The 26,178-nt window shown below is 42.7% G+C and overlaps 1 non-coding gene across 1 annotated transcript; it reads left to right on the top strand.

Annotated features, from left to right (window-relative positions):
* Positions 1–2,126: 2,126 nt before the first annotated feature.
* On the top strand, positions 2,127–2,198 carry trnat-cgu (transfer RNA threonine (anticodon CGU)). Its single transcript has one exon. It is a non-coding gene; the product is annotated as a tRNA-Thr (tRNA).
* The last annotated feature ends 23,980 nt before the right edge of the window (positions 2,199–26,178 follow it).

Raw genomic sequence — 26,178 nt, 5'->3', positions numbered from 1 at the left:
AGAGATTGGAAGCGACGTAGTTTTTTAATACTCGCTCGCTGAACGATCTCTCAAGAAACCTCGGTGGAGATTTAACGGGTGTCTAATAATCACGTTCAAAAAGATGACGATAAGTTTTTTTTTAACTAGGTAGCCTTAATGGCAACACGGTGTGAGTAGATCTTAAAGCAGCTGCAGAGTACCCGTAATGGCAACACACTGCTTTGAGTTCGGGTTTTCTTATTTCTTCTGCAGAACCAGTGGTATCGGATTATACTGATCCGCATAAGAAGCGCTTTCGGTTTTTGATCATTTTTATTGAGCACTGCTCTAAGTACCAAAGGCCAGATGGCTGGTGGTCTAAGGCGTTGCATTCAGGTCGCAGTTAACCCTGGAGACGTTTGTTAAAATCTCACTTCTAATAAAGAGGTCTTTCTCGTTAGAGTAGAAACGATAGAAGCCTTAAGCGGTAAAAAAATCACAACATCTCGCATTTCACGTGTTTAATGTTAACTGTCTCAGTAGTTGCCTCGGTGATTGATGGCTCTTCTCCCTCGCAGGGTGACGGCAAACTTCTTCAGAGAGGGAGTCTCCCATGCACGGCTTTTCTTTATCAAGAGCTGAGACAACAGAAACAGACTTCCAACTGACATTAATTACTTCTTGAGCGTTTAGTTTAAAAGCTGGAAGCAGGTGAAAAAGTATTTGGAAATGAGGAAATGACTGCTGACAGTAAACAGAGCTGACGCTCAGCTGCAGACAAGCGCTCCTCTTTAGTATAGTGCTGAGTACCCCCGCTTGTTGCGCGGGAGACTGGGGTACGTTTCTGTGACAGGGCGCTGGTTTAATTTTTTAACAACCTGAGTTCACTTAAAAAGTGTGTACTGTGTACTACGTTTCTGACTAGTTACGGCGGTAGAATATGGAGATCATCTCCAGCTTTGAGCTCAACTGCAACAAGAAGTCATGCTAAATGTAGTATAGTGAGTAGACATCGCGAGACAACAGAACGAGAGAGTAGAAGGCGGGAATATATGGTGTAAGGGCGTGATCTGTGTAGTTAATAAAATAGTTAAAATAATATGAAAACGTCTCTTTATTAAGATACACAACATTTATGGCGACGAGAGATGAGTGGTTAACGGACTCAAAGCGAGCGGAACACTGCTGATTTTAGTTCTCTTGCTGGTAGAAACGAACTTCTGAATTTTCGGACTTTTCGTTTAGCTTTCGCCATGGAAGATATGGTAGCCGCGCCGAGAAGCTTTGCTTATGCTCAGCTTTTTCCACCATTTCTACTGAACCTCGGACCTCCGTATTTGTATACGGAATACAAGATATGGATGGAGTCGTACAGATTTTTTTAAATAGCCAGTGGATCTACAGAAGCTCAGGATGCCGTGAGACGGGCTACACTACTGCAATGTATCGGGGCTCCCGTGCAGCGGATTTTCGCCAACCTCCCTGGAGAAAAAGGTACATATGAACAGACTGTAGCTGCCTTAGACGCTTACTTTACACCGCGGAGAAATGTGGTTTTGGAACGGCATAAATTTAGGCAGAGAACTTAGTCTCAGGACGAATCTGTTGTTGCTTTTGTGACTGCACTAAGAGAACTGGCTAAATCTTGTGACTTTGGAGTATTGGAAACTGACATGTTAAGAGATCAACTTGTGGAAAAATGTGCACATAAGAGACTATAAATTGCTGCAGGAGGAAGGGCTGACTTTAGAAAGAGCTCTTACAGTCGCTAGAATTCATGAAGCAGCTCAAGCAGAATCAAGAATGCTTTCTGACCACAGTGACAAAGTGACACTGAACGGGGCGCTCGCTCAAACTTTACAAACAAAAGCCGAGCAGCAGGATGCAGTCATGCTAGAGAAATAGAAGAACAGGGGACGGCTGACATTACATGTTACAGGTGCGGACTAACAATGCACAAAGCAGATGAATGCGGAGCGTGAACAGCAAAATGTCTACACTGCAAGAAAACAGGACATTGTGGACATGTCTGCAGAACATCACGTCCGAGTTTAAGGACAAGTATCCCTTTTATTGTTGTTGCTGCCTCCGGTTTACATTTGGCGATGTAAACCAGATTCAGAAAAAAATAATTTGAACAACCTTATTCCCATGCTTACTTGAAGGGCGCGGTGGCCAAGTGGTAAGGCGTCGGTCTCGTAAACCGAAGAGCGTGGGTTCAAACCCCACCCGTGCCTGTTTCATTTGTCACCGCTTTCCTTTAGTTTCAAAGTCTTAAAAAAACTCGCAATGTAGGGATCTCAATAGTAAGAGAGCATAACTGTCGCCAGTGATTAGTATTCTTGCATATCCTGCCTTGTTTTTTAGTCAAAGCTTGTTTCTCTTCACACCCATCTTCCGAATGATCGCCTCAGCATTGGGAAGGTACGTGCGCTTGGTACAGCCCCCGACTCCATGGTCTGATCACAAACAGATCGGGTGAGCTGTCAGTCCAGGTTGGAAGTAACGTTCGAAAGCACTAAAAATCTGACTTAGGAACGAGAAGACCGTGTTTTTTTAAACAAGTAAACGATAAAATAATATACTGCCTGCAAGACTATGTCAAGTTCAAGTTCAAGTTTAAAGTTCAAGTTTATTGTCATTATACTCATACACAGGTATATGGTATAACGAAATGCTATTTAGCTAGCTCTCGGACATAAGTAGTACAAAGAAAAAAACACAACAACAATACAATTGCATAACAAAAGAAAGACAGAGACAACAGCCGATGTGCAAAAAACAACAACAGGTAGTGTGCAAAACAACAAAAAGGTAACAGGTTATGTGCAAAAACACGCATCAAAAGAATGAAATAAAGGGATAGAAATGATGGGGAGTGAGCTTTTGACATGTATGGTAGAGGTAGATTTTCAATGTGTGTTTGGGTTTTTGGTAAGAAAGAAGGCACTGTGAGGTTCAGATCATAGGTGAGAGGTGCGGGGGTAAAAACTGTTTCTGAGTCTAGTAGTCCGGACCCGAATGCTCCGGTACCGTTTTCCATGTCATACTAAACACCACAAATTGTGTTAGTCCAGTCGTATAAATCGTCCTAATATTACGGAAAATCGGATGCGACTGGTGCAGTCAGCACCTATTTCTTCAGGATAGTCGAGCGGTTTAAAACAGCAAATTCACAACTTCGTGTCTTTTAAGCTTTGTGTTTCACTCTCCAAATAGAGGCACGGGTTCAAATCCCACTCCCGACAATCAGGCGTTTTACCCTGTCTTTTTTACCTGCCTTTACACTGTTTCAGTCTTGTTGTGCTCGCTGACAATCACAGTACGAGAAAAACGGAGGAACTGCTTAGCAAAAACATAACGGACAGAAAAAAATCTTCGTAAACACGTGAATGTGATTAGCAGCAGTAAGGTATGCATTCAAATGTTTAAGGCTGATTTATAACAGCAGCAGAAGAAAGGTGCAGCCTTTGTGAGAATTTTTATGCTGCTTGGACTTCTTTCAAGCCTATGAAGTGACCCCCGTTTTATTTTCATTTTCAAACTTCAGAACCGAATAACGAAAAGGTTTCATGTGTGACAGCATTCTGTTGCAAATACCGTTTCCACGATGTATTCAGCGACGGGAATGAAATATTTTAGTGCTGGCTCAAATGCGAGGAATTTCAGAAAAACCTGGAAAAGCAACGCTTGCAGTAAACGACAAATTTAAAGCGTGTAGTCAGCATGAACAGAACAACGCAATGCTCTGTAAAAATGATCTGAAGCCAAAATTACTCTTTTATCTCGGGCAATTCATTCATTCCGATAAGACGTTTCCGCAGAATAAATGAAATGCCAAACTCCAAACATGTTGTTGCCATTATTGTTACTCCTGCTGCTGTAGTTTTAAGCTTTAATCAATGTGGGGGACTGAACCCACAGTTCTGAGATTAACAGATTTTTGCTCTATGGACTGCGCCTATATACAGTGCCTTGCGAAAGTATTCGGCCCCCTTGAACTTTTCAACCTTTTGCCACATTTCAGGCTTCAAACATAAAGATATAAATTTTTTATTTTATGTGAAGAATCACCAACAAGTGGGACACAATTGTGAAGTGGAACGAAATCTATTGGATTTTTTAAACTTTTTTAACTAATAAAAAAATGAAAAGTGGGGCGTGCAAAATTATTCGGCCCCCTTGCGTTAATACTTTGTAGAGCCACCTTTTGCTGCGATTACAGCTGCAAGTCGCTTGGGGTATGTCTCTATCATTTTTGCACATCGAGAGACTGAAATTCTTGCCCATTCTTCCTTGCAAAACAGCTCGAGCTCAGTGAGGTTGGATGGAGAGCGTTTGTGAACAGCAGTTTTCAGCTCTTTCCACAGATTCTCGATTGGATTCAGGTCTGGACTTTGACTTGGCCATTCAAACACCTGGATACGTTTATTTGTGAACCATTCCTTTGTAGATTTTGCTGTATGTTTGGGATCATTGTCTTGTTGGAAGATAAATCTCCGTCCCAGTTTCAGGTCTTTTGCAGACTCCAACAGGTTTTCATCCAGAATGGTCCTGTATTTGGCTGCATCCATCTTCCCCTCAATTTTAACCATCTTCCCTGTCCCTGCTGAAGAAAAGCAGGCCCAAACCATGATGCTGCCACCACCATGTTTGACAGTGGGGATGGTGTGTTGAGGGTGATGAGCTGTGTTGCTTTTACGCCAAACATATCGTTTTGCATTGTGGCCAAAAAGTTCGATTTTGGTTTCATCTGACCAGAGCACCTTCTTCCACATGTTTGGGGTGTCTCCCAGGTGGCTTGTGGCAAACTTTAGACGAGACTTTTTATGGATATCTTTGAGAAATGGCTTTCTTCTTGCCACTCTTCCATAAAGGCCAGATTTGTGCAGTGTAAGACTGATTGTTGTCCTATGGACAGACTCTCCCACCTCAGCTGTAGTTCTCTGCAGTTCATCCAGAGTGATCATGGGCCTCTTGGCTGCATCTCTGATCAGTCTTCTCCTTGTCTGAGCTGAAAGTTTAGAGGGACGGCCAGGTCTTGGTAGATTTGCAGTGGTCTGATACTCCTTCCATTTCAAGATGATCGCTTGCACAGTGCTCCTTGGGATGTTTGAAGCTTGGGAAATCTTTTTGTATCCAAATCCGGCTTTAAACTTCTCCACAACAGTATTACGGACCTGCCTGGTGTGTTCCTTGGTCTTCATGATGCTCTCTGCGCTTTCAACAGAACCTTGAGACTATCACAGAGCAGGTGCATTTATACAGAGACTTGATTACACACAGGTGGATTCTATTTATCACCATCAGTCATTTAGGACAACATTGGATCATTCAGAGATCCTCGCTGAACTTCTGGAGTGAGTTTGCTGCACTGAAAGTAAAGGGGCCGAATAATTTTGCACGCCCCACTTTTCATTTTTTTATTAGTTAAAAAAGTTTCAAAAATCCAATAGATTTCGTTCCACTTCACAATTGTGTCCCACTTGTTGGTGATTCTTCACATAAAATAAAAAATTTATATCTTTATGTTTGAAGCCTGAAATGTGGCAAAAGGTTGAAAAGTTCAAGGGGGCCGAATACTTTCGCAAGGCACTGTAACTCTTGTGCTACAGCAGTAATGTTTCTGGGTGTGGATGAACATGACATTATAGACTGACAGCAGGAACACGTGGCCCACAGGCAGTGACAGTATCGCTATATTTGGCTGCAGTATATTGTGTTGAGAGCAGCAATAACTTTCCTGCAGAGATGGGAGTGCCTTTAATACAGCTCTTTCAATCGGACAGAGTAACAGGAACTGACCTAAAGTTTCGGCTGTGGATCCATCTCCACATAGGGGAAGGAGACAGTAAAATAGCGATGAAGAAACAAAGATTTGTGCTCGCTGCAAAGTAGCAAAGAGGTGGTCAGACACATAAAATAGCTTGGTGATAAGTTGCAGCGACAGTTTTATATTATTTAGTACATGGATTTCTCTTCATGTTCCTTAAGATGTGTAATTTGTATGTTGGTTGTATGAGAACATGTTCTTCCTGTCAATTGACAGTGGAGAGCTAGCTGGTGCACATCTCCAAGAAGACTCTCTTTAAGGCGATTACAAGTTTCTCGAACAAATCTGTGTCATATTTTTAAAATATTTTAGCTAATGAGCAACGAGAGTATAAATGAATTCTCCCACCCTCCATTCGAAGATAAAACTCCATGTGCGAGTCTAAGTTTCCTTGAAGCTACTGATGTTCGTCATTATTGGACATTCCCGGTGATATTGACTAAGGAGCTCAATTTTTACTTGTTGTAGTTCAACATGTGCAAAACATTCGTATCCCCTGCAAATATCGGCAAGGTCAGTGATATTCTCAACAATTTGTGCCATTGCAATTCGTGCAATTCGTGCCACACCTTTTCGAAATGTATTCTGACATGCCAGGATCAGAGGGTCATATTTAAAAAACTGGTGCATTAAAATTTCTTGTACTTCATGATTTTGATAGTCTGTTACATTGTCTTTCAAACGTTGGTGTCAGAACTGTGAGACATTTTCATAATCGGAGGGAAGGCTGTAGCAATAAGCAGAAAGTGCAATCACCTTTTCCCAGTGTTGTCCGTGTTGTGTTGTGGTGAGTTTTTAAAATTGGTTTGCGATTTTCTGAAATATATTCCATACAAAAATATAATTTGGACAGTCGCTATTTGGATATTCCCTTTCAGTGACGATGTCTACAGTATTCCAGCCGGATTAGTATTGATCGAAGAGAGCCATCTACAGGCGAAAGGTGACATAACATCACAGCAGCACCATTTAAGGTGGAACGAAAAACACGCATAAGAAGCTGGCGAATAAGAAGCTACTGTAACTTCAGCCTCGTAGCAGACCCTGTGAGGCACGCTCAAAATAATCATCTTTCCCAGTACTTCAGAGTCATATTTAGATTGCTTTACTGCAATTTTATTTGATTGATGGGAGATGTGAAGCCATCGAGCCTGTACTGCGCTTTCACATTGAAATTGAAGCCATTTCTCATGCTTTCTCTCAGTGTCCGGGCTGCAATTGCGTGTAAAGGAGGCGACTTGAAAATGAAACGTGCAATCACCTTACAGAGGGTCTTCACGACGGGGTGCGTCAGCTAGTTCTCCATTATTGTCAGTTTACTGGACTTCTGAAGAAACCTATCTACAACGAAGATACAAACTGCACAGTTTAAGGCACATGAAGAGAAATCTGTTTGCTGATTGACTCAAAACATGTCGATACAAATAATCTGCAAGGCTGATTTACTTATCCGACCACCTCCCTCCGTCCCCCTTTGCTGTTAGCACAATTCTTTCAGTTTCTTTTCTTGTATTTTCCTTGCTATTTTAGTGTTCCCCATGTATAGATGGATCCACAACCGAAACCGTTTTCACCCTGTGTTTCTGCACACCTTGCACAGCTCCAGTGGTGCAATTGGTCAGCACGCGGTACTTATACAATAGTGCACAGCGGAGTTATACCGAGGCTGTGAGTTTGTTCTTCACCTGGAGCAGTGTCTTTAGCTACTGAAACCAACTGTCAACTTTAGATACTATCAGGTATCTGATGGAGATAAATTAACATCAAATGAAGAAGTAAAGGTTTACTTCGAGTCACAATCAAATAAGGCTCCACAGCTGAAACATTGTGTTTCCTTCTCTTTTCAGCATAGATTAAACCTTGACTTTTTCCTTTGAAGCCCATGCATGCTGACCCAGCTCCCTACTTAAATTACCATCAGCTGTGTACCTCCAGCTGACCTGTACACAAATATATGAGAGAGGTCTACTGAGACGAGAGGAGCACTGAAGACTTGAAAAAGCTCTCGCATTAGACTCTGTGTTTTTGTTGTTCCCCATATTTGTTTTTAATGTTCTTTTTCTTTTAAAGTTGTTGCGTTTGGTTGTTTTTTTATAGTTGCTAGATTACTACAGGGATTTACCTAGGTTCCCGGGAGACTTCTCGTTTTGTGTTTGTTGTTTTTTCGGGTTACAACTATTTTTTTTTCTGTTGATAGGATCCCACGCATTACTGTGGGACTAGTTAACTTTAGTTCATACATTGTACCTGAAATTACCACATAAACTACTACTCTGTTTTCCTTTTTTTTTTAAAAAAAAGGCAAAACTAATGTTTGTTTCTCCTTGCTGCTGATTGGTAGCTACAACGGGTCATTTGCAACAAACTGGCTGCTGAAATTTGTCAGCAGCTCTGTAGCAAACCTGTTCTCAATTGCAACAAACCTAAAATAACAGCTGCTGCCCATTAGACATTACTAAAGTAGGAGACTAAGCAGAACAATAGATTACATTGGAACTGTCCTGAATGTAGTGGAAATAATATCGTCATTAAGTAATGAAGAATTGCTTTCCAGACACTACAATTATTCACAAGGAATTTTATCAATACATATTTTATTAATAAAAGTGTAATATCTTAATAATGAAGTTTAATGTTATCTGTATTAGTAGCTGTATTACAGGTAATGCATGCACAGACTTTATTATACTATTGTAAGAAAACCGGCACAGGGACGCCAAAATGTAATGTAGTGGCTCTCTGAAGGCACCAGTTCTGTAGGGTTTGGGCATTTACTGAGACAATTATTAATTGTAGCAGTAAATCACAAAGTTGATTCTTTTGATGGCTTTAGAGTCCAACCATGCGACATAACTCAACCAACGCACACACACAGGTACTAATACACGAGGATACATTTATTAATACATAGAATATGCATGTAAAACTAACAGATCTTATCGAGAGGGTTATCAGAATACAAAAGGTTTATATTCAGTCAGTTACAAAGAGTTACATATATCAAGAGGACATACGTTCAGTATATCATTCATTAAGATCGTTTCGTAAATGAACTTGGTTATAACTTCTACATTAGATACTCAAAACAAGTACATAACTCTTAGGAATTAAATTGATATCAACTGTTTGGGATAACAATTAAATTCTCGAGCTCTAATGCATTGAAGTTGAATACTCATCCAATTTCTGGGGATTCAGATCTCCTGCGGGCACAAAGAAACAGTTGCAGGCTTGTTGCTGTCCAATCCGCACTCTCTGGCTCGGTGCCAGGCTGTGCTGTGCGGCTTGCGACGGTGCGCTGCTGATGCTCACTGACTGGCTAGTTAGTCTTGGCTTTAACTAGCACAGTTTGTGCACAGGAGAAAAGATGACTATGGGTCCCAGCAAGTCAGGAAGAGGACCGGTTCGTTCCTGATGAAGAGCTAGTTCTGAATAGTGATTCAGCTGTCCACAGTTCCGACCTGTTCACGAGGCCTGCTGCTGGTTACTCTCTGGCAACCTCCACTCTAGACTCTTAGAACAAAGGAAAGTTCTGGCACTCGGACACACTGGCCGTTCCGTGGTTGTCCGGGCTGAGTCTCAGGATGGTCAGGAGGCGCGCTGCGAGAATGTCCTGCCCTTGGGAGCTTTCTGCTCCTGGGCCGTCCTGCCCTGGAATTCTCCTTTGAATTCCCTTTAGGAAAGTCCACAGAATATCTGAATCTTACTGAATCTCCCTGAATCTCCCAGGCTCTCTGTGTTGCCTGTTTTTACCTGGAGGAACTTCAGCTCATTGATTGGCTGAAAGTTCCATGGGCATCAGAGTCCCACGTGGGTTACTCGGCCCTACCAGTCCCTGATTGGTTGATCAAGGTGAGATATGAGTCACTTACTCCTGAGACTTAGGAATGCAGTCCAGATGTCCATCTGGCACTCCCTAGACAGATAGGCGCAAATAGATGACCATTGATCATGATAGCCAGGCTTAGCTAAGTGCATCCCCCTTTGGGAGCTTGTTTCTTATCAAAAGAAAACATCTTAAATCAGCCTGCATGAATAGTTTCTCTGTGGCTGCACCACAGAGATGAACAGAGAAATGGGGCCTTATTTGGGAAGGCTCAGAACACTTAATTCTTTCTTATTAATAAGCCTCGCCGCTACATATCCCCCCTTTTTGAAGGTCACGAGGTCCCGAGGCATTGTTGCCTTCAAAACAAAACAGAGTTAAGTGATGTCCCTTGCCATTAAAACATTAATCTTAAGTGTCTACATTACTCCTCGAGAATTCATAACGGAACCAGCATTGGGAACAAACAGGATGAATAACATCTGGAGTATGTATAAACATGGTAGGAGACATTATCTCAGTCTAGGAATTACACATCAGGAAGTTCACTGTCAATATCTGATACCTCTGTAGTAGATATTTGGGGAGAAGTCACTTCCTTTCTTTTGACATGCTACCTTTGACTCATTCGTGCTACCCGGAGTACATCTTGATGTGAGAATACATCATTCAGAGTACACTGTCAGTCATGATCCAGCTACCTGGTAGTAGTGTTACAATAACAACAGTTCCTGTTCCCAGCCCCCGATAAACCACAACACCTGTGTTGGGTGTCTGCTAGGGTGGTTTGGAGGTTTGTTCCATTAAAGCAAACTAACTACCTGTACCTCTTCAGGGCTTACTGTTTCTTGGATTTCTATCGAATTCAATAGTGTGGCACCTGAAGGCATCTATGACCTCAAGTTTGGTCTTATGTTGTCTGGTTCCAGACCGTACAGTATTAAGTCACCAAGCTGTACTATGGCCTCCTCGTGAACTTACAGGAAAACTATTGGTTAGGTAGCTGCATTGTGGTAGCTGTATCATACCTGTCACAAGTCACAGTGTCTGTTAAATGTGGTGTGCTGACCAGCCATTTACTTCCCACCTGCTCTTCATGGGGTTCATTAACCTCCCTCTGCTCGTTAGTAGCTTTAAACCCTTTATTGGTGAATCGTTTAGACACAGCCAATGGATAGCTTTGGTAGCCATACCCATCTCAAGATTTGGAACAGAATTCAATCTTGGATTGCCTTCTGGGTGAGCTATGAGCGATGGGGTTAATGTCACACACTCCTCTACTGAGAAGAGTGGAATCAAGTGGGTTGGGATTTGTGCCGTGGTTAGACTGGCTACAGTGGCACTAAACTCCCTTAACAGGTCTTGTGTCAACATTCTGGCCTGTTGCACACAAGCATAAACCCACTGTATAACACCGGCAATCATGTCCACTGGTTGGGGAATAAGGTTTAACCCTGTTGCATAGGAAGTTGCCTGTAGGGTTTCCCCTAAGCTTTCCAACTTTTGCTGCTGTTGATACAGTCTGTCACTACCCTCTGGCATCTCTGACACCTGCCTTCTTGGGGCAGTCAGGGTGAGAGTGCCAGTAGCACACAGACCTACCAGAAATAGCAAATGTGCAACAGTGGCGGCAGCAATCAGTCCTCCCAAAAGTCTTTTCGGGTGGCTGATCCCAGTCATCTCCTTCTGAGTGACTGTCCCCTTTCTAAGCTGGCGCAGCGTGTACATGGTGTCTTTCTCAGTATGCCATGTGTTATCTTGGGCCCCACCATCCTGGAAATCTGGGGAGATCTGACGCAGTGGCTGATGCTGCTCCTCCGTTTCCAGGGCATCTGCTTTTTCGATTTGTTCATGCCTGTGCTCTAGGAACCCTGCAGGGGGTGGTGCAGCGGTGGAGCATGCCTGACCCCCGGCTGAGTGGTCATCTGGAGCACCTGAGTGATCCCCCCCAGTCTCACTGTTCAGGTGCACCCTGCACACTTCCTGATTGAGGAATCCCTCTATCGGCATGTTTACAATCGTTCGCTGGGCGTGAGTGTAGGGCACCTTCTCGCTCCCCCCGTCCCTCGCTAGGGGTTCAGGGAGCTGCCCCAGCAGTGGGATAGCTAGTTCACTGTCTTTGAACTCACTATCACCCACCAGGCCCATGTCAGTGCGGGCGGGGATTCTGACACCCCCCTTTGCCGTGTTCTGCACTAACAGGCGATTGGCTTGACCATCCAGCTCCAGTCTGGCTGAACCACTGTTGGTCAGACTCAGACTGACAGACTGAGCTGGTGGCTGTGAGAAAACCGGCTCGGCTTTCATTCCCTGTCCCTTCTGGGGGACTGGGTGTGTTGGCAACCCTGCCGTTGAGGCAGGAACAATCAGGTCAGTCTCACTCACTACCTGGTAGTTGTGAGAAATAATGTTACCTGACTGCAGGTTCCCTGGGTCGCAGCAGAAGGAATCGGCATCTGGGATCAGGTGTGTCCACAGCGCAGTAGTCTCAGCGTCCAGCTGGACCTCCTGTCTAACCTGTGAATGTTGCACCAGGGGCACCTGGTGGTGGCCCCGTGACAGCTGCTCAAGCAGATCCTCACTAATAGAGGACCTCTCAGGGCTAAGGGTGAGGGCTACATCACCAACCTGCTCTCCTGCCATCTGGATCCCTTCCACCACTGCAGGGTGTTGGTCCTGACCCCTCTTGGGTGCCAGGGTGCACAGGGAAAGCTCCTTTTCATCGCCAGGTGGGGAGATCTACTCCTCTTTAGGGATGTAAAAGGGGCGTGCTTTACCTGGTGGATCAGGCGGCTGCTCGGAGCACCGCTCCTGTGGCAGGGAGGCTGCTGGGACCTCGGCCAGGACATTACTTCCCTGTATATTCGGGGAACAAGAAAATATTTTTATTTCTGGTCCAGAGGGAACAGAAGGAATCTCCGCATGGGCTTCTGTGTTCGGTGGGCACTGTGTGAGCACAGTCTGCCTCTTGGCCCCCCTTTCCTTCTGTACAGAAGGCTTAGGAGCCTTGATCTGTTTCCACACTTTGCCTTTCTGGTGATCCACCAACAGTTCCTCTCTGAGTCGCATGCCCTTTTCTTTTTCTACCCGTTTGAGCTTGCCGTGTGACATCAAACACCTCTCAACCTCAGTGTCAATCAGTGTCTCACTGGGTAAGACATCTCCCATGGCAGCCTCGAGGTAAAAGCTTCCTGCTTTTCCTCTGTGTTTTACTGCCTGCTCTGTGACTTCAGGGGTGGAGTCAGCACTCACTTGGGAGTGACTGACCTCATCCAGGCATGAACCCTTCCGCTCAATCAGACAGACTGAGGGAGGGAGAGGGGGCGGGTCTCCGCCTCCTCCAGTGGAGAGTATCAGCTCATTCACGCTTCCGGCAGCCTTGGGGAGCGGTTGTCCCTGTCCTAATAAAGCTTGTTCAAGCCTGGCCAGGCGAGCGGCTACTGAATCCTTTTGTTCAGCTTTTTCTAGCCCTTTCCCTCCCCCGGCGTTCTCATGGCACTTAGGACGCTGGGTGCGGTCCTGTGTGAGTGCTTTGGAACGGGGCTTAGCCAGCTCAGGAGCCTGTGCTCCTTCGAGCAGGGGGGAATTAACCCTGCTGGCTCTGACGGCGAACGCAGTCGCTTTAGCAACTTTTTGCTCAGAGCGACTTTGGACATCATACTCCCAGGCTTTCTGCACGAATCTCTTGATATCAGTCATTTTCATGGTCTGTGCATCTGTATGCATTAAAATCATCTTTCTGACTGACAGGTGGAGATTCGCAATGAATAAACCCTTGAAATGTGTGTTCTCTTCGCAACCCTCATCATTTCGCCCTCCAAAATAAGTTCGTCTAAGTCTCTCGTAATATTCGCGAGGGGACTCTGTTCTCTCGTGCTTAATGTTAAGGGCGGCGGCTGTCGCGGCAGACGGGTCAATAAACGCACTGTATTCTTCAATAAGTGCTTGACACAGCTCCTCAAAATCATTACAGACTTCTTTCATCTGCCTAGCCATCCACTCATGTACAGCTCTGCTGGTAGTTTTCCTGACCAGAAACACTTTCTCCTGTTCTGTGGCGTTTGGCAGGTACTGTAGGTTATACCTGAGGTCCTGAATATAACTCTCTATATTATTCTCTGACACTGCAGGATCAAATCTCTCTATGTCCTTAGCTAGCTCTCTCAGAGAATGGAGATTTATTCTTCTAGCTTCTCCTCTGACGGAGATATGGCAGAGATAGTGGTCAGACCTGTCGCTCCTAGAGAGAGTGCTTAATAGCGACTCAAATTCAGACCTTTTAGCAACCATCGTTAAACTTAAAGAGTATTACTTTTAAGTACGAAATCACAGTTTTACCACAGAAAACCACAAGATCAAGTATGCAATCTACCCGGTAGATCGCAAAAAATGTTTCCTTTCGGCTTTCAGCACACTTTATTGTCGTGTATGAAACCCGCGGCGTTTTATATTGAATTATTCCGCTTGGTTGACTCATTTCAGTCTTGCCACGCCCGTCCAGGGACGCCATAAATGTAATCATAGCCGTTCAGGGATGCAAAGATGTAATGTTGCCATAGCCAAATTAAATGTAATGTAGCTCTCTGAAGGGGCCAGTTCTGTAGGGTTTGGGCATTTACTGAGACAATTATTAATTGTAGCAGTAAATCACAAAGTTGATTCTTTTGGTGGCTTTAGAATCCAACCATGCGACATAACTCAAACAACGCACACACACAGGTACTAATACACGAGGATACATTTATTAATACATAGAATATGCATGTAAACCTAACAGATCTTATCGAGAGGGTTATCAGAATACAAAAGATATATATTCAATCAGTTACAAAGAGTTACATATATCAAGAGGACATACGTTCAGTATATCATTCATTTAGACCGTTTCATAAATGAACTTGGTTATAACTTCTACATTAGATACTCAAAACAAGTACATAACTCTTAGGAATTAAATTGATATCAACTGGTTGGGATAACAATTGAATTCTCAAGCTGTAATGCAGTGAAGTTGAATAATCGTCCAATCTCTGGGGATTCAGATCTCCTGCGGGCACAAAGAAACAGTTGCAGGCTGTTGCTGTCCAATCCGCGCTCTCTGGCTCGGTGCCAGGCTGTGCTGTGCGGCTTGCGACGGTGCGCTGCTGATGCTCACTGACCGGCTAGTTAGTGTTGGCTTTAACTAGCACAGTTTGTGCACAGGAGAAAAGATGACTGTGGGTCCCAGCAAGTCAGGAAGAGGACAGGTTCGTTCCTGATGAAGCGCTAGTTCTGAATAGTGATTCAGCTGTCCACAGTTCCAACCTGTTCACGAGGCTTGCTGCTGATGCTAACCTCGGGTGGATCCTCTGGTTACTCTCTGGCAACCTCCGCTCTAGACTCTTAGAACAAAGGAAAGTTCTGGCATTCGGACACACTGGCCGTTCCATGGTGGTCCGGGCTGAGTCTCAGGATGGTCAGGAGGCGTGCTGCGAGAATGTCCTGTGCTTTGGAGCCTTTCTGCTCCTGGCCCGTCCTACCCTGGAATTGTCTCGCTCCCCTGGAATTCTCCTTTGAATAGTTCTTTAGAATTTTCTTTGTTGCCTGTTTTTATATGGAGAAAATTCAGCTCGTTCATTGGCTGAAAGTTCCATGGGCATCAGAGTCCCATGTGGGTTACTCGGCACCAACAGTCCCTGATTGGTTGATCAAGGTGAGATATGAGTCACTTACTCCTGACACTTAGGAATGCAGTCCAGATGTCCATCTGGCACTCCCTAGACAGATAGGCGCCAATGGATGACCATTGATCATGATAGGCAAGCTTAGCTAAGTGCATCCCCATTTGGGAGCTGTCCCTTATCAAAAGAAAACATCTTTAAATCAGCCTGCATGAATAGCTTCTCTGTGGCTGCACCACAGAGATGAAGAGAGAGATGGGGCCTCATTTAGGAAAGCACAGCAACACTTAATTCTGTCTTATTAACAAGCATTGCCACTACAATTCCTTCCAATAAGGACGGAGCTGCGGGAGAAAGGGCGCTATAGAGGATCGCTGTGGCGAGCTGCTGCTGTGCTTTGACATCTCATTTCTGTGGAAAACGATCTCAATACAATTCTGAGAAACAGTCTCCACAGCCGAAGCGCTGTGTCTCTTTTCAGCTGGCGATAAACCTTTCCTCGATCCTTTGTGGACTTGTAAAACTGTTCATGATCAGAATAAAAAACGCTCACGCTAATACACAAGCACCCGTGTCTCGCCAAAGCTGACAAATAAACAGACGGAAAAGCCACACTCCACATGTGAACAGGGGAATGAGCAAGCAGGGATAGGGCACTTCAAAGCTTACAGCACCTGGTATTCCCAGGCAGTCTCCCACCCAAGTACTAACCAGGCCCATCCTTGCTTAGCTTGCAAGACCAGACAAGATCAGGCAAACTCAAGGGATTGTGTAAGCAAGAGTAGAGCTCACTCGCACCCTTCTTATAGAGAGGACAGCTCCGTCACCTCTTTTACGACGCTTCTTTTTTTCCCTTGCATTTTTCTCTTCTTCCCACGTTCTCTCTCTTCACTGCCTTCGTCCCCGCTTTGTTTCACTTCAGCCTTTCACTCTTGCTTCTGTAGCGGCAATGCTTGTTAATAAGGCAGAATTAAGTGTTTCTGTGCTTTCCCAAATGAGGCCTCATCTCTCTGTTCATCTCTGTGGTGAAGCCACAGAGAAGCTATTCATGCAGGCTGATTTAAAGAAGTTTTCTTTTGATTAGGGACAGCTCCCAAAGGGGGATGCATTTAGCTTAGCCTGGCTATCATGATCAATGGTCATCCATTGGCGCCTATCTGTCTAGGGAGTGCCAGATGGACATCTGGACTGCATTCCTAAGTGTCAGGAGTAAGTGACTCATATCTCACCTTGATCAACCAATCAGGGACTGTTGGTGCCGAGTAACCCACGTGGGACTCTGATGCCCTTGGAACTTTCAGCCAATCAACGAGCTGAAGTTCCTCCAGGTAAAAACAGGCAACACAGAGAGCCTGTAGTAGAATTCTGTGGACTTTTCTAAAGGGAATTTCAAAGGAGACTTCCAGGGCAGGACGGCCCAGGAGCAGAAGGCTCCCAAGGGCAGGACATTCTCGCAGCGTGCCTCCTGACCATCCTGAGACTCAGCCTGGACAACCACGGAACAGCCAGTGTGTCCGAGTGCCAGAACTTTCCTTTGTTCTAAGAGTCTAGAGCGGAGGTTGCCAGAGAGTAACCAGAGGATCCATCCGAGGTTAGCATCAGCAGCAGGCCTCGTGAACAGGTCAGAACTGTGGACAGCTGAATCACTATTCAGAACTAGCGCTTCATCAGGAACGAACCGGTCCTCTTCCTGACTTGCTGGGACCCACAGTCATCTTTTCTCCTGTCAACAAACTGTGCTAGTTAAAGCCAACACTAACTAGCCGGTCAGTGAGCATCTGCAGCGCACCGTCGCAAGCCGCACAGCACAGCCTGGCACCGAGCCAGAGAGCGCGAATTTGACAGCTTAGAAGCCTGCAACTGTTTCTTTGTGCCCGCAGGAGATCTGAATCACCAGAGATTGGATGAGTATTCAACTTCAATGCATTACAGCTCGAGAATTCAATTGTTATCCCAACCAGTTGATATCAATTTAATTCCTAAGAGTTATGTACTTGTTTTGAGTATCTAATGTAGAAGTTATAACCAAGTTCATTTACGAAACGGTCTAAATGAATGATATACTGTACGTATGTCCTCTTGATATGTGTAACACTTTGTAACTGATTGAATATATACCTTTTGTATTCTGATAACCCTCTCGATAAGATCTGTTAGGTTTATATGCATATTCTATATATTAATAAATGTAACCTCGTGTATTAGTACCTGTGTGTGTGCGTTGTTTGAGTTATATCGCATGGTTGGATTCTAAGGCCATCAACATAATCACTTTGTGATTTACTGCTACAATTAATAATTGTCCCAGTAAATGCCCAAACCCTACAGAACTGGTGCCTTCAGAGAGCACACTACATAGTAAAATATTACTAGTTGCTGTTGTATCAGTGGCAGCAGTAGTAGTAGCTGTCATAGTTGTAGTAGCAGTATTAGTGGTAGTAATAGCAGTAGTATTTGTTGCAGCTTCACCATAATAACTACAGGAGCAGAAGAGCAGGAGTCTGTTTCAAAGTATTAAAAAACAACAAATTGATTAACTAGAAACAATCAGTTCTTGTTAATACAGCTGAACAGCTGTGATTTAAGGCCACAATTCCTGCTGGGCTAGCATGAAAAAACGTCATATAATGATATGACAGCATATTTGTACAGAGGGACATATTATCTTCAGTAAAACTGCACTATCTCTTCACTCCCCTGTCTTTGGGCCTGTTTCGACAGAGCTTTACTGGAAAGTTTGTGCAGTGCAGTGTGATGAGGTATACAGGAAGACACATGGGGGAGCCCAGTGTTCAGATCTCTAGCGCTGTACAGAGACACACGGGGAGTCCAGTCAGAGCTCTCTGTGAGGCACACAGGGGAGCCCAGTGTTCAGAGCTCTACAGGGTGACAGGTCTTCTACCCACACAGCTGTCTCAGGGCTCTAACAGCTCTCTCAGTGTGTCTTTCAGGGCTGAACAGGAGGGGCTATTCCTGTCAGAATGGAGGCTGACTCTTAGAGCTCCAGTGTCAGTATGAGGAGAAGCTCCCAGACCTGACTGCTGCCAGAGCCTCTGAGCCTGAGTGGCCATGAGCCCTGAGCTCCTCAGCAGCTGAGAAAAGCCTCCTGTCTCCTGTGGTCACAGTGTGGTTGAACACCTGCACTGTCTTCCTGCTCCTTCTCCTCTCTCTCCCCCTTCCTGTCTCTCTCGCTGTGTGTGCTCTTATCTGTCCATCTCTCTCTCCTTTTCTCTCACTCTGACAGTCTGTGCAGAGTATCTGAATGGGATGTAACATTGATTGACAAAGGAAAAGACTTCTCACAGGCAGAATAAAAAAATGTATCTCCTCTCAGTCAAATTCACAGCTCAGACTCACACACAGAGCATTGGATCCCTCAGTACTTTACCAAAACTCCTACCTCCTGAACAGACAGAAGCTCATCTCCATCCTTCTCTTTATCCTGAAAATCTGAGTTCTTCAGTTGAATTGTATTCTAGATATTAAAAACAGGGTCAAAATGGGAAAATAATTCGTTCTCACCAATCAGTGAAGTTAATCGATTATTCTACGGTTCTTCAGTTGAATTAATTGGTTGTGAGTATTGCCACTCTTACCAGTGTATTATGATTCTCAGCAGCAGCAGACCAATGGTTGTGTCTACAATAGTGACCAGTTGTATTTTTCCACTGTTTACGAATCATCAGTATGGTAACCACAGCAACAGGCGCCACGTCACTGTCCACGGCTAGGTGTGTCGCCTTCATCACAAAGAGCGGTTTGACGTCACGGACAGCAACTAATACTAATATTAGTGTCTTCATGTTAATATTTGTGTGAGTACAATCGGTAGTTTTAATATTAATGATAGTTTTCATGTGAGTATTAATGATGATAGTGCTATTGATTGTTTTAATGCAAGTATTCCTGTTAATATTAGTGATAATTACAGAGATAAGGTTAGATTATTTACACTAGTAGTCATGTAAGTTTTTAGTGATAGCATTACTGTTATTATTAGTATTATTAGTGTAGTAGTATTTTGTGTCAGTGTTAGAGAGGATGATAGTGTAAGTCTTGGTGATAGTGTTACTGTTGCAATATTAGTGGTATTTTTATTAGTGTTATTTATAGTGTATTTGTGGTTATGAGTGTATGTATCTGTTTGTGTGTGGTGTTTGTGAGGAGTGTGTGGTATCTGTCAGTGTGTGAGTGTGTGTTTGTGAGTTTGTGGATGTGTGTCTATAAGTATTCGTAGTGTCTATGTGTGTGTCTGTGAGTGTGTGTAGTGTCTGTGTGTGAGTATTTGGATGTGTGTCTTTCAGTGTGTGCTAATGTGTGTGAGTGTGTGGGCATATATCTATCAGTGTGTGTGAGTATGTACAGTGCCTTGCGAAAGTATTCGCCCCCCTTGAACTTTTCAACCTTTTGCCACATTTCAGGCTTCAAACATAAAGATATAAATTTTTTATTTTATGTGAAGAATCACCAACAAGTGGGACACAATTGTGAAGTGGAACGAAATCTATTGGATTTTTGAAACTTTTTTAACTAATAAAAAAATGAAAAGTGGGGCGTGCAAAATTATTCGGCCCCTTTACTTTCAGTGCAGCAAACTCACTCCAGAAGTTCAGCGAGGATCTCTGAATGATCCAATGTTGTCCTAAATGACTGATGGTGATAAATAGAATCCACCTGTGTGTAATCAAGTCTCTGTATAAATGCACCTGCTCTGTGATAGTCTCAAGGTTCTGTTGAAAGTGCAGAGAGCATCATGAAGACCAAGGAACACACCAGGCAGGTCCGTAATACTGTTGTGGAGAAGTTTAAAGCCGGATTTGGATACAAAAAGATTTCCCAAGCTTCAAACATCCCAAGGAGCACTGTGCAAGCGATCATCTTGAAATGGAAGGAGTATCAGACCACTGCAAATCTACCAAGACCTGGCCGTCCCTCTAAACTTTCAGCTCAGACAAGGAGAAGACTGATCAGAGATGCAGCCAAGAGGCCCATGATCACTCTGGATGAACTGCAGAGAACTACAGCTGAGGTGGGAGAGTCTGTCCATAGGACAACAATCAGTCTTACACTGCACAAATCTGGCCTTTATGGAAGAGTGGCAAGAAGAAAGCCATTTCTCAAAGATATCCATAAAAAGTCTCGTCTAAAGTTTGCCACAAGCCACCTGGGAGACACCCCAAACATGTGGAAGAAGGTGCTCTGGTCAGATGAAACCAAAATCGAACTTTTTGGCCACAATGCAAAACGATATGTTTGGCGTAAAAAAAACACAGCTCATCACCCTCAACACACCATCCCCACTGTCAAACATGGTGGTGGCAGCATCATGGTTTGGGCCTGCTTTTCTTCAGCAGGGACAGGGAAGATGGTTAAAATTGAGGGGAAGATGGATGCAGCCAAATACAGGACCATTCTGGATGAAAACCTGTTGGAGTCTGCAAAAGACCTGAAACTGGGACGGAGATTTATCTTCCAACAAGACAATGATCCCAAACATACAGCAAAATCTACAAAGGAATGGTTCACAAATAAACGTATCCAGGTGTTTGAATGGCCGAGTCAAAGTCCAGACCTGAATCCAATCGAGAATCTGTGGAAAGAGCTGAAAACTGCTGTTCACAAACGCTCTCCATCCAACCTCACTGAGCTCGAGCTGTTTTGCAAGGAAGAATGGGCAAGAATTTCAGTCTCTCGATGTGCAAAACTGATAGAGACATACCCCAAGCGACTTGCAGCTGTAATCGCAGCAAAAGGTGGCTCTACAAAGTATTAACGCAAGGGGGCCGAATAATTTTGCACGCCCCACTTTTCATTTTTTTATTAGTTAAAAAAGTTTCAAAAATCCAATAGATTTCGTTCCACTTCACAATTGTGTCCCACTTGTTGGTGATTCTTCACATAAAATAAAAAAATTATATCTTTATGTTTGAAGCCTGAAATGTGGCAAAAGGTTGAAAAGTTCAAGGGGGCCAAATACTTTCGCAAGGCACTGTATATAGGTAGGCTTGGGCTCCACTGCTGTGTCTGACAAAGGTGACCCATCAACAGGTGTTGAGGTCCAAAGTCACTTGTGAATGGAACCACTTTCCAGACCCACGTCCAGAGATCTGTGAGTGCCCTGTTTTTTATCACTATTACTAGTAATGACAGCAGTAGTAGTAGCAGGAGTATTAGTATCAGAATTAGTATTAGAATCGGAAGTCATGGTAATAGTAGTAGTTATAGCAGCAGAAGCAGTAGTAACAACAGTGGCAGTTGGATTATTCAAGCAGTTACTTCAGAAACTAAAGTATTACACATTTATACTCTACTTTTCTATGCATGTTTTGTAAAGTGCCTTGATGCTCTGGATCAATTAAATTAAATTCAATTCAACTTATTTGTATATAGCGCCTTTCACAACAAGGTTGCCCCAAGGCACTTAACAAAGGAAGTGACCATACATTGGATATAAAATTCTACACACCCTTATTGAAACTGCAGGGTTTTGTGATGTAAAGCAGGAAATCAAGATAAATCATGTCAGACATCTTTCTATCTTTAATGTGACCTTACAACCAACAAAATTCAAGAGAAAAACAAACAGATGATTATTAGGAAAAATAATTGAAACTAATAAACCTACAACACCCTGGTTGCATAAGTGTGAACCCCCCCAACTAATACTTTGTGGAAGATCCTTTTGCATTTATTACAGCAGTTTGTGAATTAGTCTCCAAAACGTTGCACACCTGGACTTTGCAATTTGCTCTGTAGACAAGCAAATTAGTTCAAGGAAGAACTCAGTTTAGTGAACTACTGGTGAATTCAGCACACCTTCCATTGGTGTGTATCAGGATGGCTGAGTGGTCTAAGATGTCAGATGTTAGGATTGTTGTCTTTCATTGTGGTTGGGTGTTCTGCACTCTGAATGGAAGTGTAGGATCAAATCCCACTTCTAACAGCCACTTTTTAATTTTTTTGTGCATTGTTCCTGTCTTATTGTGCTCGCTGACAATGACAATAGGAGAAAAACAGAGAAACCGCTTAACAAGAACATGATGGGCAGGAAAATGCTTCGTCAACACTTAAATGTGATTAGCAGAAAGGAACATTTAGATGGGCTCCGATTTCTACATTAAGAACTTTTTGAGCTTTCTATAAGTGAAGAAAGATTTCCGGTAAGGTATGCATTCAAAAGTCAAAGACCGAAATATAAAAGCAGCAGAAGAAAGCAGCAACACTACAATTTGTGAGTGTTCTGTACTGTTAAAATCCACAGGTTTCCATGCTTCTTGGATTTCTTAGCCCAAGAAGTGATTCCTGTTTCATTTTCTATTCACCATCTCAATTTGCATTATGCCCCTCAAAGCTCAAAACCGAATAACAAACGCTAATCAAAGTTGTACAAGGACTACACTTCTTTGCCCCGTCTAAATACCATAATGTGAAATTAACAAAAAGCAGTATTTTGACAAAGTGCGGTCTTCAAGCAGTAAATGCTCATGTGTTTATACTTACTCGGGAGCAGATCACCCTCGATTTAGAAAAGCCTTTGCTTGCCACTTGCTTTCACAGCGATATCTGAATCAAGCCCCAAAGTGGTAAGAAAGCTGAATTACACAAAGCTCATAAGACATTGGGTTGTCACTGTATGCTATCACGTCCTGCTTGCACTGTCCTACTAAAAGATTAGAGTGATAAGAAAGGACACAAATGACCCTTGAATCCACAATTCTAAACATAAGGGTCGCCAGCTCTACTGACTGCGCTTCTCTTGCTCCTCTATTACACAGTAATATTACTAGCGTTGGTTGAACATGGTATAGTAGGCTGACAGCTGAAACACGTGGCTTGCAAGCAGTGACAGTATCATTATCAGATATCGCTGCAGCATATTAGTTTGGGAGCAGGAGTAAATGTCCCATGGAAACATGTATGCTTCCATTAACACAGTATAGTATGTGGACATTTGGTTCTTCTTTCAGCCCCACGTTTCTCTATCTAGGTCTTCAAATTACTTGGCAAAACATCGGTTTTTGTTACTCTTTCTCTTATGCGGAAGATTGGTAGTTCAAGCCCCCCTAGGGGCGCACTTCTATGATTCCCATGTAAGCATAATCTCTGCTAAAACTCAATTATTTTTCTCAGTGACACCTAAAACATCTTCATATTTGAAAGAAATGTGAGTGTTTTGCACATTTCAAGCTACAACAAGTAAACATTTGAGGACCTAAGTCAATATCACCTGGAATCAATAATGACCAACATCGGCAACTTCCAAGAAAATCATTTTCACTCATTGAATTTGGTCTTCATAGTCGCCTTGCATTCTCAGCTATCATACTTCAAAATTACAGTGCAGATTTGGTGGAAAACTTCACAAACATTATTAAGTTAGGACTGTACAATTGTATTTTAATATCTTGGTATATTTACCTTCATTTTAATATACATGTAACCATAAATGCTGTTCAGTATGTTGTAATTTTGTTGTACCTTTTAAAACATTTTACCTGAGGACGCAAGGGGACTGTTATATCTTGTGATGCATGCAAGACATCTGTAAAAGGTCAAATTTTAATAAATTTGGTGATTAAAAGAAAACCACAATTTGTATGATATTATCCCTCAATATTGATGATCAATTGAAGGATTTGAAGAAACTATCAAAGAAACAACAGCTATAGCAGACGTTTTTGGTTTTGAACCAATGATTACACCTCAATAATCCATTCATCCTTGAAAAAAGAAGAGACAGGCATGTTTTGAGTCTCATAATGATCCTCTTCTGGATCCACAAGAAACGTGTTTTGCATGTACATATAACTTCCATCGAAGAGAGATCTCATCAGTTGCATGCAATTGAAACTTTGACTTTTTGGATGGTATTAAAAATATTAAAAAAAAATAAAATAAACAATTTTCTAACAAAGATCTCATGAAGTATTGCCAGGATCTATACTTAGCGCTCGGTAGTGATAACACTGCTGATATTGATGGACTAGAAATGTACAATGCATTTACAGCTTTTCTGAACCGAGAAGTCCTAGAATGCCGCCTATAAAAGAGTTAGGATTCATACCTAGAAATAATTTTTTGTTTTCCACCAAGAAGACTGCTATTGCATTACACATCTTGTGAACATTACCAGTTTTGGTAGCTTCTGGGCACGATTTTTCAAAACTGAAACTAATAACAAAATTATTTAAGATGCACCTTGTCCAAAAATTGTAAATCAGGACTAGTATTACTACAGAAGAAAAGATTTAACCGAAATATTAATAAGACTACGTAAGTATAAAAAGTAGAACTATTCAATTCATATAGCTTATTTTTTATTCTTATCAGAAATGGGCTCACACAGCAGAAAACACTAATTTCCCTAAGGGATTAATAAAGTATTATCTATCTATCTAATGTTTATCTTCATTTGAGTATGTGAATAACAGTTTAACCTAAAATGTTTATAATTGTGATTTTATTAAAATTCAATAAATAACCCATCGACAGTAAGATATTTTAAGAAAGTAGAACATTATTTTATATTTTATAAGAGAGTTTACAGGTCGTATCCTTCGCTTTGTCTTTTAACTTAAGTGTTCAGGATCAAAGCCCGTGTGTGGATGGTTGTGTTTCTTGAATCTCTTGTAATCATCAAAAGTTGTTGTTTAGTCCTGTTGTTTAGTTCAGTTTTTCTCGAGTTGTAGCTTGGATATTTCATACGATTAATGCTTTTCATGCTCTTTTGCATTTTCCTTCACATACAGAAAAAGTTCAAAGTCTCCTTATGGCTGTGATCAACATCTACACGAGAGCACTTTTAACAGTACAGGACATGCAGTGAGGAGCTTGTGCAGCTTTCTGCTGACTGCTGAGTCCAGAGGGAGGACTAGCTCGGTGAATGATGTCTCAAGAAATCCCGGGTGAGATTCAACAGGTGGCTTCTTCAACACCCGCGACACATCTGAAGGATTTCCTGAATATGATTTTAAATTAACTCAAATCATTTGGCAGTTAACATGCTTTGGGGGTACATTTAAAACAGCAGAGCAACACTGTAGCACTTTGAGTGTGCCTGAGTTTAATTGTGTGGACATGGCTCTCTATGAACACAAGCAAAGAGTTCTCACTCAACAGATGATTGCAATATGAACACAGAATGTAAATCAGTTAGAGATGCCAGGGATTGAACCTAGGACTTCATCCGTGCAAAGCATGCACCCTGCTACTGAACTACATCCCCAACAGAGGTGTTTATGGAACTGACTTAAAGACGTGCTGATGCTCTTTGAACACAATCCGCCACTCACGAAGAATTCATGCAGTTTCCCGCTTTCGCGTTTCCTCAACTACAGAGCAAATTCATGGGAATGAAGAAATAAGGAAGGAAAAATAATCGCATTGAAGCTTTCAGAGACTGGGCACAAATGAACCAGTTATTTTTATATCCAGTCACACGGGCGATGGTGGTTGATTCCTTGATGGGGGAGAGCTTTTTTTACCTCCTTGCTCGACTGTCTTTCAATTTTGTTTTTTCTTTTAAAGCTTTTTGCATCTTTTAAGTGCTCTTGGTTAAACTATGCATATAAAAGCAGCAGTACTGATGTTTTTCATGGACCGATGCACACTTGTTCTGTACAATTCCAGTGATAAAACCCTGTCTGTAAATATTGTAGAAGAACGTAAAAAGGGAGAAACAACACTCCAACCACAGGAATGGTAACAGGAAAGATTGTGTTCTTATTTAATATGTCCTTTTCAGATACCTTGTCAATGCACACAGGCGTTAGAGCTGAATAATTTTTTTAGTGGTGTTTGTAAACAAAGATGGAACATGTTATACCGATACCAGGAAGAAAGGAGCAGACTCTTAAACTTTAAGAGACAGAAACAACACCTAATCACAGCTAACACTG

This window comes from Lepisosteus platostomus, chromosome 5 (genome assembly GCF_059453375.1).
Source record: "Lepisosteus platostomus isolate fLepPlt1 chromosome 5, fLepPlt1.hap1, whole genome shotgun sequence".
NCBI classification, from domain to species: domain Eukaryota; kingdom Metazoa; phylum Chordata; class Actinopteri; order Semionotiformes; family Lepisosteidae; genus Lepisosteus; species Lepisosteus platostomus.
This window is presented reverse-complemented; position numbering and strand designations above follow the sequence as displayed.